The sequence below is a fragment of the Physeter macrocephalus genome, chromosome 2 (genome assembly GCF_002837175.3).
Source record: "Physeter macrocephalus isolate SW-GA chromosome 2, ASM283717v5, whole genome shotgun sequence".
Taxonomy (NCBI): domain Eukaryota; kingdom Metazoa; phylum Chordata; class Mammalia; order Artiodactyla; family Physeteridae; genus Physeter; species Physeter macrocephalus.
The window spans coordinates 67821758-67836589 of NC_041215.1; the positions used below are offsets into that span (position 1 = coordinate 67821758).

General features: G+C 34.6%; 1 protein-coding gene and 1 pseudogene across 2 annotated transcripts in view; one reads left to right on the forward strand and one right to left on the reverse strand.

The window, feature by feature from the left end:
• SLC4A10 (solute carrier family 4 member 10) overlaps positions 1–14832 on the forward strand; it is a 226922-nt gene that overhangs the window by 149419 nt on the left and 62671 nt on the right. The gene's annotated exons all lie outside the window — the stretch shown is intronic.
• Positions 12956–13625, reverse strand: LOC102996256 (ribulose-phosphate 3-epimerase-like; annotated as a pseudogene).

Here is a 14832-nt window from a genome sequence, read left to right on the forward strand (position 1 = left end):
AGAGTAATCTTGGTTGTAGGTTCTTCCCTTTCAGCACTTTAAGTATATCATGCCACCCCCTTCTGGCTTGTAGAGTTTCTGCTGAGAAATCAGCTGTTAACCTTATGGGAGTTCCCTTGTATGTTATTTGTCATTTTTCCCTTGCTGCTTTCAATAATTTTTCTTTGTCTTTAATTTTTGCCAATTTGATTACTATGTGTCTTGGTGTGTTTCTCCTTGGGTTTATCCTGTATGGGACTCTCTGTGCTTCCTGGACTTGGGTGGCTACTTCCTTTCCCATGTTAGGGAGTTTTCGACTATAATCTCTTCAAATATTTTCTTGGGTCCTTTCTCTCTCTCTTCTCCTTCTGGGACCCCTATAATGGGAATGTTGTGTTTAATGTTGTCCCCCAAGTCTCTTAGGCTGTCTTCATTTCTTTTCATTCTTTTTTCTTTATTGTGTTCTGCAGCAGTGAATTCCACCATTCTGTCTAGCAGGTCACTTATCATTCTTCTGCCTAGCAGGTCACTTATCATTCTTCTGCCTCAGTTATTCTGCTATTGATTCCTTGTAGTGTAGTTTTCATTTCAGTTATTGTATTGTTCATCTGTGTTTGTTTGTTCTTGAATTCTTCTAGGTCTTTGGTCTTTGTTAAACATTTCTTGTATCTTCTCAATCTTTGCCTCCATTCTTCTTCTGAGGTCCTGGATCATCTTCACTATCATTATTCTGAATTCTTTTTCTGGAAGGTTCCCTATCTCCACTTCATTTAGTTGTTTTTCTGGGGTTTTATCTTGTTCCTTCATCTGGTACATAGCCCTCTGCCTTTTCATCTTTTCTATCTTTCTGTGAATGTGGTTTTTGTTCCACAGGCTGCAGGATTGTAGTCTTGCTTCTGCTGTCTGCCCTCTTGTGCCCTTGTTGCTTATTTATTTTTACATAGTAGTTTGTATCTCTTAATCCCCTATGCCTATCTTTCCCCTCCCCACTTCACTCTCCCCACTGGTTAACCACTAGTTTGTTCTCTATATCTGGGAGTCTGTTTCTGTTTTGTTATATTCATTCATTTGTTTTATTTTTTAGATTCTACATATAAATGAAAACATAGAGTATTTGTTTTTCTTTGTCTGACTTATTTCACTAAGCATAATACCCTTTAGGTTCATCCATGCTGCTGCAAATGGAAGAATTTCATTCTCTTTTTATGGCTAAGTGATATTCCATTATATATATATATATAATTTTCTTTAGCCATTCCTCTGTTGATGAATACTTAGGTTGCTAATATCTTGCCTATTGTAAATAATGCTACTATGGACATTGGGTGTGTGTATATTTGGGTGTGTGTATATTTTCAAATTACTGTTTTTGTTTTTTTCAGATATATACCCAGGAGTGTGGCTGCTGGATCATATGGTAGTTCTATTTTTAGATTTTTGAGGAACTCAATACTGTTTTCCACAGTGGCTGTACCAATTTACATTCCCACCAACAGTGCAAGAGGGTTCCCTTTTTTCCACACCCATGCTAACATTTGTTATTTGTAGGCTTTTTGATGATCACCGTTTTGACAGGTGTGGGTGATATCCCATTATGGTTTTGATTTGTATTTCTCTGGTAATTATTGATGTTAAACATCTTTTCGTGTGTCTGTTGGCCATCTGTATATCTTCTTTAGAAAAATGTCTATTCAAGTTTTCTGCCCATTTTTTAATCAGGTTGTGTGTGTGTGTGTGTGTGTGTGTGTATGTGCATGTTTTTTGATATTGAGCTGTATATATAAACAGTTGAACTGTTTATATATTTTGGATATTACCCCTTTATCAGTCATATCATTTGCAAATATCTTCTCTCATCCAGTGGGTTGTTTTTTCATTTTGTAGGTTCATTTGGTTTTAAAGCCCATGAACTTTTTTTCTATGATAAAAAAATAAAAATAATAGTAAAACTTCAATTTTATTATAACTCCTTAAAGCCAGTAAGTGTCATATGTTTCTATGTATTCCCCATAGCACTTAGCATAATACTCTGTACAGAATAATTTTAACCTGTTAAATCATTGAATGAACAAAGAAGGCTACATGCTATGTTCCAGATACTTGGGTGTAAAAGTAGCACCATAGATGGGTCTCTGCCCCAATCAAGCATATTATCTATTGAAAGACTTAGACATTAAATATTACACAAATAATTACTTAATTATACTTGACATAAATGCTATCTCATAAAGGTACAAAATGCCATGAGAGTGAGAAATACTTCCAAAGTTATTTGTATTTGGAGGCCAAGGAGAGCCTATAGCTATCTGAATGGAGATAAAATTCTTATGAGAAAAAGTTTAAGAAAAATTTCATGGAGAAAGTATTTACGTTTTTAGTTTTAGCTAGTAGTGGTGGTATTTTGCAAAGTTATTTTGCACATATTTGAAAAACCATTTTCTTCATAATATGTTATAGCTATAAGTTTAAATAATTTATTAGAGAGAAAAGGATTAAGTACTTACAGAATCTCTTCTAAGAATAAATCTGAAACATGGAAATAGATGTATTCATAAGAGACTGTATTATTTAAATAGTCATCTTAATAGAAACAAATTAAAGGTTTAGTAATAGAAGAATGTGTAAACTATGTCACATCCATTAAAAATGATGGTTATGAAGAGTAATGAGCAAACCAAAATACATTATAGTTCTATATAGAAGAGATTAGAAATGCTCATATGCTCATAAAAATGTTGAAAATACACATAAGAATTACTGAAAGATATATACCAAAAAATTACAGTTATTGGTGGAAAGATTCTGAGATTTCTTTTTCATTTTTTATTTTATAAATATTCTGTAGTGTGGTTTTATTATTTTTGGAATTCAAAATACTTTATGAAAAAGAAAAATGAATAGACATAAAAACATGTTTGGCTTCTATAGATACATCATAACTCTCTGATTTTATGCCTTGTGTTAATACCTAACTTGCTACACAGCACTCTTAAGGTGATTTAATCAATAAAGAGACTTAAAAAAAAGAAGAATCACAAATCATTACTGTTCAGCGCTCACAGAAAGGTACTAATAATAACTACAAAGGCAAAAGCAGAGCATCTGCAACCTAGGGACTAAAATTAGTAATAATGTTGAAGGGAGTTCTACCAAATTATGTTTTCTAGAAGGCAGCCATAGGCTCTTCTTGTGTAAGGAAGACTGATCACCTCCATTAGCCTTGAAACAAAAGCAAAGACTTCTGGATGCAGGCATTTAGTTATAATGTTTATCTAATCATTCTGTAGCCATTTATAGAATTAAGATGGCTTAGAGCATACTTTTCTTTGGGCAGTAAAGGGTAGTAGAGGTTGTGTTTGGTGAAGAGTATATTTTAAGCCAAACAATCCAGCACTAATTATAGCATTTTATACTGGTGTTTCAAAAAATGTAGAAAAAGTGCCTATACTGCCCATTCTTTTGCCTTTGGATTGTTGAACTTTCCAATGTATGAGCTGGTGGTTGCCACAATTGTAATAACCGCCACAACAATGATGATACCTAACACCTAATTAGTATTTACTTATGCTAGACCCTGTTCTAGGTGCTTTTACCTATATTAACTCATTTTTACCCTCATAATAACTCTATGAGGTTGATTGCTGTCACTATCCCAACTTTAAAAAACTAAAATATAGAGATGCTAAGTAACTTGTCTAAGGTCACTCAGTTAAGTGCTTGGATTTGACTGATACAGGAACTCTGGCTGGAGAGTCCAAAGTCCAGTGTCATAGGCACCAGGCTATTTTATGCACCTAAAGATTTTTTTTTGCATTAATATTTCCATCTTATGGCCAGAGTCACTAAATATTATTTTGGAGATGTAAGTAACAGAAGAGCTTATTCCAAAAGCTTTTTGCTTTCTCTAGCTTTTTTTTTCTTTTCTTTTCTTTTTTGTGGTTTTAGATGAAAAATATTTGGACTAAGTTCATCAGTATAGGTGAAAAAGAGGAAAGTGGGATTTTTCTCATTTTATCTTGACTTATTTATTTAGAATATCTGCTTTTGACATTTTAAGGACATAAAATCTCAGCCAAAGCCTTCTTTGAGCTACCAAGCATTGGTACAGAGACCTTTTTCAAACTTCCTGTACAAGCGTGCAGCCTCTGAGGACTATCTGCTGAGATTTCAAATATTAGAGGTGTGGACTCAGGAAAGAAGGATGATTTGCTTGGCTATACATGATATCTGTGACGTATAAATCTTTTAGGTAAAAAACATATTTTTTCCTCCTTGGAACTGATTTATGGAAGAGGAATATTATTAACCAGAGATAGGCCTGACAAGGAAGCATAGGTAACTAACGTCCACTTACAGACCTAACTCTCCAAAAAAAATGTCTCCCCTGTGAGCTTGACATTTTTATCCCAAATTTCTTAATACTTTTGGAAAGTCACTGTTGAAATGTAAATACAGTCCCAGGAATGGAGTAACACATTACTCCATTGTCCTCACTAATACAGTGCCAGCCCATAGGAAAACAGAGACCATAGCCCTGAGAGAATGGTGCACACAGCAAGCAAAGTGAATGGAGAAGTTACTAGCCTGGTGGCCAGGTTTACGTGAGGCTATGAGAAAATAGGGATCTGGAAGTTGGGCAAGGGAGTTGGTGGTGGTGTAGTTGTCATGATGTGAAGGCAGGGCTGCAGGATGTTTTGGGGGGAATATCTTAAAGGAGAGGGGTCCTGAAAGGGGAAGCTGAGAAGACCATACATTAATGGTATATTACTTAATTTATTCTGGAGTCATCTCACTCTTCTGGCTCTGCTAATGGAAATGGCACAGTTACATCTAGGTGAAGCATATTATAGAGAAAAAAGCAGAAGTTTCAGGGTCAAGAAGACCTGGATTCAAATCTAATCACTATGACCTTGGATGAGTTATCAAACACTTAGTTTCCTCCATCTATAAAACGTAGAAATCAAACTACTAAACTAGAAAACAAAGTGCCTTCTGCCATGCATATGGTAGCTGTATGTATATCATATCTATATGCATAAATATACAGTAGCTAAAGAAAGCATATATATGTATGTATACACACACATACATTTATACGTAGATGTATTCATGCATCTACTATAGTGCTATCTTTCTCCCTTATTATGTTACTTTTGCAAGAAACTTGTTATATAGTCTCTATTTTACATTTTAGTTTCCTTTTATCATATGTAAATGTACTTTCACCTAACTTTCAGAATATTCAAATAATTTTCTATTAAACTATGGTGTTGGGCCTTTTTTTTCTGAGGTAAATTAGCAAAATGACCAACTTGAAGAATTTTTTAAAAAATTAATTTATTTAATTTATTTCTTTTTTGGCTGTGTTGGGTCTTTGTTTCTGTGCATGGGCTTTCTCTAATTGCGGAGAGCAGGGGCTACTCTTTGTTGTGGTGCATGGGCTTCTCATTACGGTGGCTTCTCTTGTTGCAGAGCATGGGCTCTAGGCATGCGAGCTTCAGTAGTTGCAGAATGTGGGCTCAGTAGTTGTGGTGCCTGGGCTTAGTTGCTCAGTGGCATGTGGGATCTTCCCAGACCAGGGCTCGAACCCGTGTCCCCTGCATTAGCAGGCGGATTCTCAACCACTGCACCACCAGGGAAGCCCTAACTTGGAGAATTTTAATCATTAGCTACCTGAAAAGTATTGGTGCTTGATACAGAAGATTCAGGCAATATATTACTAATCTACTTTAACAAGAAAGAGACTATTGCTTCTAATGAATGATGTTAACTGTTTTCTTTTTGGCAGCATTACTGCTGAATAGCTAACTATGCTATCTATGGCAATAGCTAACTATGCTATCATTATTTGAATTCATGACAAGGCTGGGTAACGAGTTGAGGCAGTTATTCTGTATGATCAGATGATTTAAGCCTGAACAGAACATAAATGTATATACCTATGCAAATATATAAAATAATTATTCTGATCTCTGTAGCAGTTTAAATACTTGTTATGATTCTAAAATGGGGACTTTAGGGAGCATATGCCAGTTTCAGAAACCAGGCACATGTTCACACAGCTGTAAGTTAAGGATCCCTGACCAATGAATTGGACACCATCTGTCAGCAGGACCTTGAAGTTTTAGCTGGCAGATCTTGGAGCAGCTTTCCAAGCCGTTTGCTGCTTCCTCACTCCCACATGCTTAGTTAGCTGGGATTCCCAGTTGGGAAGCGAAGGAAGGTAGCATTATGACCCTCTCCTCACCACCTTCAGTATACTTTATTCTCAGAACCATCCCCAGAGATTTAAAAACATCAGGAATATAAAAAAATATCTCTTCCTCACAAGGTTGGAGGCCTTGGACCTTACCTTGAAAAGATTTATTTTTACATTTTTTCAAATTATGACAACTTATGTAGAAAAATATGGCAGATACCTGTTCTTTTTAAAAAAAATTTGTTTTGCAATATTTGTTACATGACAAGAGTGTAAGAATAAAGTGGTTGATATGTATTTGTTTTCTGATTATAATTTGGAACACAGGTATAAATGTCTTGGTTTATGGATTAAATCTGTACCCTGTCATCTCCTAACCTACTAGATCTTTTTTGGAATAATAAAATGCATATCACTGGGGCCAGTATACACAGTTCTAGAATATTCTTAGCTATCTGGTTCTGTTACAGAGTAAAGTTAGACTGGAAATAAGACAATGTTAGTAAAGGAATCTTCCTTTGCCCACCCCACCTTCCATGGGCTCCATTTTTTGATGTGCACAACATAGTGATTTAATGATATATATGTATATTGTGAAATTATCATCACAATAAGTTGAATAATAACATCCATCACCACAAATAGTTAATATTTTTCTTGTGATGAGAACTTTTAAGATCTTCTCTCTTAGCAACTTTCAAATATACAATATAGTGTTGTTAACAATAGTCACCATGTGGTCCATTACATCCCCAAAACTTATTTATCTTATAACTAGAAGTTTGTACCTTTTGTTCACCATCACCCATTTCACCTTTATTCTTGATGAATATTTGACTAGTTATAGAATTCTGGATTGCCAAGTGTTTTCTTTTAGCCCGTTAATGACCTCATTCCATTGGTTTCAATGTTAGCTCAGGAGAAGTCATTGTCAATCCTACTGTTGCTCTTTAAAAACAATGTCTTTTTCCCTAGGTGTTGTTAAGATTTTCTCTTTATCTTTGGCTTTCTTCAGTTTCACTATATTTGGGCATATCCTTTTTTTTTCTTCTAGTTTTTCTTCTAGTTTAATTGAGATATCATTGACATATAGCACTGTATAAGTTTAAGGTATACAGCATGGTGGTTTGACTTATATACATAATGAAATGATTACCACAATGACTTAGTGAACATTCATCATCCTGTATAGATACCAAATTAAAGAAATAGAACAAAAGTTTTTTTCCTTGTGATGAGAACTCTTAGGATTTACTCTCTTAACTTTTATATATGATATACAATGGTGTTAATTATATTTATCATGTTGTACATTAAATCTGTGGTACTTATTTATCTTACAGCTGGAATTTTGTACCTTTTGACTGCCTTCATCATCCCCACCCCCTGCCTCTGGTAACCACAAATCTGATCTCTTTTTCATGAGTTTGTTTGTTTGTTTTGAAGTATAATTGACCTACAATGCTATATTAGTTCCTGGTGATTCAATATTTCTATACATTTCAAAATTATCACCATGATAATCTAGTTACCATCTGTCCTCATACAAAGATATTACGTAATTATTGACTATATTCCCCACACTGTACATTTCATACCTGTGACTCATTTATTTTGTAACTGAATGTTTGTACCTCTTAATCTCCCTCACATATTTCTCTCCTCCACTCACTCCTCTCCCCTCTTGGCAACAACCTGTGTGTTCTCTGGATCTATGACTCTGTTTCTGTTTTGTTATGTTTGTTCATTTGTTTTATTTTTTAGATTCCACATATAAATGAAATCATACAGTATTTGTCTTTCTCTGTCTAACAATGCTATATTAGTTCCTGGTACAAAACATAGTGATTCAATATTTCTATACATTTCAAAATTATCACCATGATAATCTAGTTACCATCTGTCCTCATACAAAGATATTACGTAATTATTGACTATATTCCCCACACTGTACATTTCATACCTGTAACTCATTTATTTTGTAACTGAATGTTTGTACCTCTTAATCTCCCTCACATATTCCTCTCCTCCACTCACTCCTCTCCCCTCTTGGCAACAACCTTTGTGTTCTCTGGATCTATGACTCTGTTTCTGTTTTGTTATGTTTGTTCATGTTTTATTTTTTAGATTCCACATATAAATGAAATCATACAGTATTTGTCTTTCTCTGTCTAACCTATTTCACTTAGCATAATACCCTCTGGGTCCATTCATATTGTCACAAATGGCAAGATTTCATTGTTTTGTATGGTTAATATTCCATTGTGTGTGTGGTGTGTGTGTGTGTGTGTGTGTGTGTGTGTGTATACATATATATATGTATATATATATGTATATACACACATTATCCATTTATCTATTAATCACCACTTAGGTTGCTTCCATATCTATTCACCTATTAATTGCCACCTAGGTTGCTTCCATATCTTGGCTATTGTAAATAATGCTGCAATGAATACGGGGGTGCATTTTTTTTTAATTAGTGTTTTCATTTTCTTTGAATACATACCCAGAAGTAGAATTGCTGGATCACATTGTAGTTCTATATTTTTTTCCATCTCATTACTTTAATCATTTTGTCAAAATAATCTGAACATGCATAAATACTTGATTTGTTATAAGAATGTGTAGCATAAAAGTCCCTGAGACACATCCAAGAATGACTTGAAATGTATTCAGTGCAATTATTCATCATACTAATTGCCAAGGACTTGGCTCCCTTCCTTGATATTTAAGGTATGTGACTAAAAAAAGATATATAATATATATTATATAATATTCATAATTATACATTATATATAAATATATGTATGTTTATTAATGCTAAATCAGAGTCTCCCTCTCCAATGCCTGGTTTTTCTGCCAGTTTACTGATGCTGTGTATGAAGTCATTTCCAGACTGTAAGGAATGTACTTACCAAGGTAAATTAGTTCTTTAAGCCCTAGGGTGCCAGTTAGTAGAATGATGGCAGTGGAACTAGAAGGTCCCAATAGAAGATGTTGTCCAGCCCCCTCATTTTGCAGCTCAAGTGACAGAGGCTCAAAAGGTTTGCGACTTGCACAAGCACGGCTGGTTCTGCCACTATTACTGTAACGTTAGGCAAGTCCTTAACTGGGTCTAGACTTCTGCTCCCTCCTCTGTAAAATGGATTGGTGATTGTCACAGCTAACATCTTCCAGGTGCTTCCTGTGTGCCCGACACTGTCCTGAGTACTTTAAGTGTCTTTTCTAATTCTCCCAACACCTCCATAAATTATATGTGATTACCTTCAATTAGAGATGAGAATATCAAAGCACAGACATCTTAAATAATTTGCCCAAGATAAGACAATTAGGAAATGTTACAAAGCTGGTCTAGTAACCCAGGAATAACTGCCTCCAAAATTCTCAAATTCCAATTCTTAAATCCCTTCTAAGAAAACCCCATCAGATAGGTTCTCAAATTCCTTATATCTCTAAAAGTCTAGAGCAGAGTTAACAAACTATGGCTCATGGGCCAAATCCGGGCACCGCCTTTGCTTACAGAAGTAGTTCTATTTCTAACTTTTTGAAGAATCTCTATATTGTTTTCCAGAGTGGCTGTATTTACATTCCTGTCAATAGAGCATATGGGTTTCCTTTTCTCCACATTCTCACCAATGCTTGTTATTTGTTGTGTTTTTGATAATAGCCGTTCTGACAGATGTGAGGTGATATTTCACTGTCGTTTTAGTTTGCATTACTCTGGTGATGTTGAGCATCTTTTCATGTGCCTGCTGGCCATCTGTACATCTTCTTTGAAAAAATATCTATTCATGTGCTCTGCCTATTTTTTAGTTGGGTTGTTTGTTTATTTGATGTTGAGTTGTACAAGTTCCTTGTATATTTTGGATATTAACCCCTTATTGGATATATAATTTGCACATATCTTTTCCCATTCAGTAGGTGGCCTTTTCATTTTGTTGATAGTTCCTTTGCTGTGCAAAATTTTTTTTAGTTTGATGTAGTCCCATTTGTTTATTTTTGTTTTCATTTCCCTTGCCTGAGACAGATCCAAAAAATTTGCTAAGACCAATATCTAAGAGTGTAATACCTAAGTTTTCATCTAGAATTTTTATGGTTTCAGGTGTTACATATAAGTCTTTAATCCATTTTGAGTTTATTTTTTATATGGTGTCAGAAACCAGCTCAGTTTGATTCCTTTGTATGTAGCTGTCCAGTTTTCCCAATACCATTATTGAAGAGGCTGTCTTTTCCCCATTGCACATTCTTTCCTCCTTTGTAATAGATTAATATAAATGTGGGTTAATTTCTGGGCTCTCTACTCTGTTCCATTGGCCTATGTTTCTGTTTTTATGCCAGTACCATACCATTTTGATTATTGTAGCTTTGTAGTATAGTTTGAAATCAGGAAGCATGATAACTCTAGTTTTGTTGTTCCTTCTTAAGACTGTTTTAGCTATTCAGGGTCTTTTGGGTTTCCATACAAATTTTATAATTATTTGTTCTAGTTCTGTGGGAAATTCCATTGGTATTTTGATAACGATTGCATTACATCTGTAGATTACCTTGGGTAGTATGGTCATTTTAACAATATTACTTTTTCCAGTCCCTAAACCTGCTACATATTTTCATCTTTTTTATGTTGTCTTCAATTTCTTTATTCAGTGTCTTATAGTTTTCTGAGCATAGGTCTTTTACCTCCTCAGTTTGATTTATTCCCAGATATTTTATTTTTTGATGCAATTATAAATGAGATTACTTTCTTAATTTCTCTCTCTGATAGTTCTCATTGTTAGTTTATAGAAATGCAACAGATTTCTGTATATTAATTTTGTATCCTGCAACTTTCTAAATTCTTGATGAGTTCTAGTAGTTTCTTCATGGTGTCTTTAGAATGTTCTGTGTATAGTATCATGTCATCTGCAAACAGTTACAGTTTAATTTGTCCCTTTCCAATTTGGATTCCTTTTATTTTTCTTCCTGTCTGGTTGCTCTGGCTAGGACTTCTAATACTATGTTGAATGAAAGTGGCAAGAGTGGGCAATCTTTTTTTAAAAATTTTATTGAAGTATAAATGTTGCTTTACAATGTTGTGTTAGTTTCAACTGCACAGCAAAGTGAATCAGCTATGCATATACATATATCCCCTTTTTGGATTTCCTCCCATTTAGGTCACCACAGAGCATTGAGCAGAGTTCCCTGTGCTATACAGTAGGTTCTCATTAGTTATCTATTTTATAGTTTACATAGTATCAATAGTCTATATATGTCAATCCCAATCTCCCAATTCATCCCATCCCCTCCCTTCCTCCTTGGTATCCTATACATTTGTTCTCTACGTTTATGTCTCTATTTCTGCTTTGTAAATAAGATCGTCTATACCATTTTTTTCAGATTCCACATATATGTGTTAATATATGATATTTGTTTTTCTCTTTCTGACTTACTTCAAGGAGTGGGCATTCTTGTTTTATTCCTGATCTTAGAGGAAATGCTTTTAACTTTTCATCATTGAATATGATGTTAGCTGTGGGCTTGTCACATAGTCTTTATTTTGTTAGGGTGTGTTCCCTATGGGCTGCATTTTAAAAAGAGTACAGACCAAAAATCCTATGCCTACTAGAGACTTTCCATGGTACCAGCCTGCTACTGAGCTTTACTTTCTTATTTTTAAATGGGGACAAAAATACCTGTCCTAGCAGTCATAAGAATGATTTGTAAATTTAATGCGATTATATCAAAGTACTTTATAACTCATAACATAAACTTATATACTGTATTGAGCATCTACTAAATTCTAGGAATAGTACTGGAAACTTTGCATATGTTATGGTGCCTCTTTTAAGGCTCAACATGATCCTGCACAATTGTTATAATTACATTTGATGTATAATGAGTTAATAGAAGCTCAAAGAGGTTGTGTGATTTTTCAGAGGTCAAATAGGCCTAAAGGGGCAGAGTCAAGATTCAGCTCAATATTACTTCCAAATAGAGACTTTACTTTTCCTTGTACTCAGAACTAAAGCAACAGCATTATTTAATGTCCTTAAGAATGGTAGGTGGCATTAAGAAAGGAGGAAAAATCACTGAATAATCTACCCCTTAAGCAAAGCTGGCAAAGAAAACATCCTGATAAAATCAATGCCTATATTTTAGAGCAGACCACCTGAAAACCCCTGGGCTTCAGACATTTTGAAAATAGTTTTTATGTATTTGACTTTAAAGTAAAAAGGGAAAACATAGATATTTTAGATGCAAAAGGAATATGGTATGCCGTCCCAACCAGATTCAAGCTTATATTTTTCATTAGTTTTATTCTGCTCATGTTATCAAATCACAAATGAGGAAACAGGAAAAACATAAGGACTTCATTTGCTTTTGGATAACAGATGGGAAACAGCAGAAAATTCTTTTCAGAAATGCAGAAAAATAATTTTCTTCATAATAGCTAATACGCCTTCTTTAGGCATTAAGATACATTTCTGTTTATAATCTTAAGACAGCTATATTTTTACTCTTTATAAAAATCAAATCTTCCAATAATAAACAGGGTATTTTCAGTACCCTAATCTTTACATGCCATCATTAAAAATGTAGGTATGCACCCCAGTTTCTAACCTCTTAGAACATTTTGCACAATAGTTTTTAGTCACGGGAATGAATAATTTAGTCACGGGAATGAATAATTGCTCAGGAAAGCAGCACCACTTCATGCAATATGATTTGGTAGTCAACATTCTTGTTTTCCAATAAAAGGGAAATTTCATGAATAGAAACATTGGGCTCCTTGAGATTTCACCAGTGAAGAGATTGTTTCTAAGTAGCTTCTGAGCAAATATATCTTAACAGGTTGGTCGCAGATCTGGGGTCTTCATTCCTTATAATAGCACTGCCAGACACAATCATGTTAGCCACTGTGTTTGCACAGTTATGGAGAGTATCATGATCTACACTTCACCATTAACCTCTCTGCCAAAAGACAGAAATTGGACCCTTGACCAATGAAACTTTGGCATCATATCTTGCATAAATTTCTGCCCTCCAAACCCAGGTTCAACTGGTGTAACCAAGGCCATATTTATCTGATTAGCTCATGGTGCCAAATACTCAACTGTCATTCCTAGTTTGATGGCAAGTCCAACCTTTGTCTCATTCTCCCAAATGTCTTTAATTAAGGCCCCTGTGTTCTCATATATATGGATTGACTCCTACTGCAGCCGTTGGCTTTACCAACTGTTCCAGCCTAGAAACCATCCTGTGCATTTCAAAGAAAGGATCCTGTCATAGCTGCTTTTGGAGACTCTACCATAGTGTGACCAAAAGTGACGCTGTGAACAAAATACCCATCTGTTGTATCCAGGTGCAGATAATTGGCCCCAGAGACCAGTGTCTAGAATTACTCAGCCCCTGAATTGGCCAGGTTGCTGTTGAAGATGGATGGGCCAATCTTACAGCTGGACACCATGGTACTGGTTTCCAAGAGCCAAGTTACATGAGTACTCCAGCAAGATGAAGGGTTTATCCTGATTTCTTCTTCTTCTTTTTAAAAATGTGTTGGTACTTTAATCTTTGAGCAGTGACTAAATTTTCATTTGAAATAATTATTAATTTTCCCAAGTGTAAATCAAAGTAAAGGCATGAGTTATAGCTTTAAAGAATTTATTTTACAATAAGTTAGGTCTTAAGTTTACTTGCCTATTATTCAGATGAGTCAGAAATAGCAGTTTGCTTGGTTTTTGTTGCTTGAGTGGAGTAAGTTAACAGAAGAGCTGGCTAATTTAGTGATTTTGCTAAAATATGCAGATAAATAACTTCAAATATCCATTGATGTGCCCTTTGTTAGTAATATAAATGGGATCAAATGGCTAATAAATGTTTTTGTTCCCAACTTTCTTTCAAACAAAATTCTGTTATTTCAAATAAAATTCTTCCTTTTAAATAATGTTCTGTTATATGTATGCATATATATATTTATGTTAGATGTATGCTTAATGTATACATCTACAATAATGCTAGTTTTCTCTTATTATATTACTCCTGTAAGAAATTTGGCATATTTTCTTTGTTTTGCATTTTAGTTTCCTTTTGTCATCAATGCATTTACCAAATTTTCAGAATATAAAAATATTTTCCCAAATGTCTTCCCTTCAAGCTCCTATGATGTTAGGCCTTTTTTTTTTTTTTTGAGGTAAAGTAACAGAAAGATTCATCTGGAGGAATTTCCCATCATGGGAATACACTGCCCCTTACTAGTGAACTGCCTTACAGAAAGACGTTGGCAAGTTCATATATATATGAGCAAAACAGTAGCAAGACATTTGTAGGCCTGCAAGCCTTGCTTTTTCACCTAATAGGTTTTCATCTAATCCTGGCACAACTGTAAAATTGGAGCCAGAGATTTGGGACACGATATTGTAGACACAATGTATAGATATTGGAGGCTACTGTAGATGTAATCTCTAAGCCTCCATTTAGAGGAGGATTCAAGATCAGTGTGGATACTTTAAGTTTTACTTTTTTTTTTTAAACAAATAGTCATCTTACTTCAGACAATAGACATGCTGCCTGGAGCTCTATTGTTAATTTTTTGTCCCTAGACAAGTGTCTGGGTATCTTCATTAAGTGTGGAAAGGTTATTCATGTTAGAATTTGTCCTTGGATCCCAACCTGAA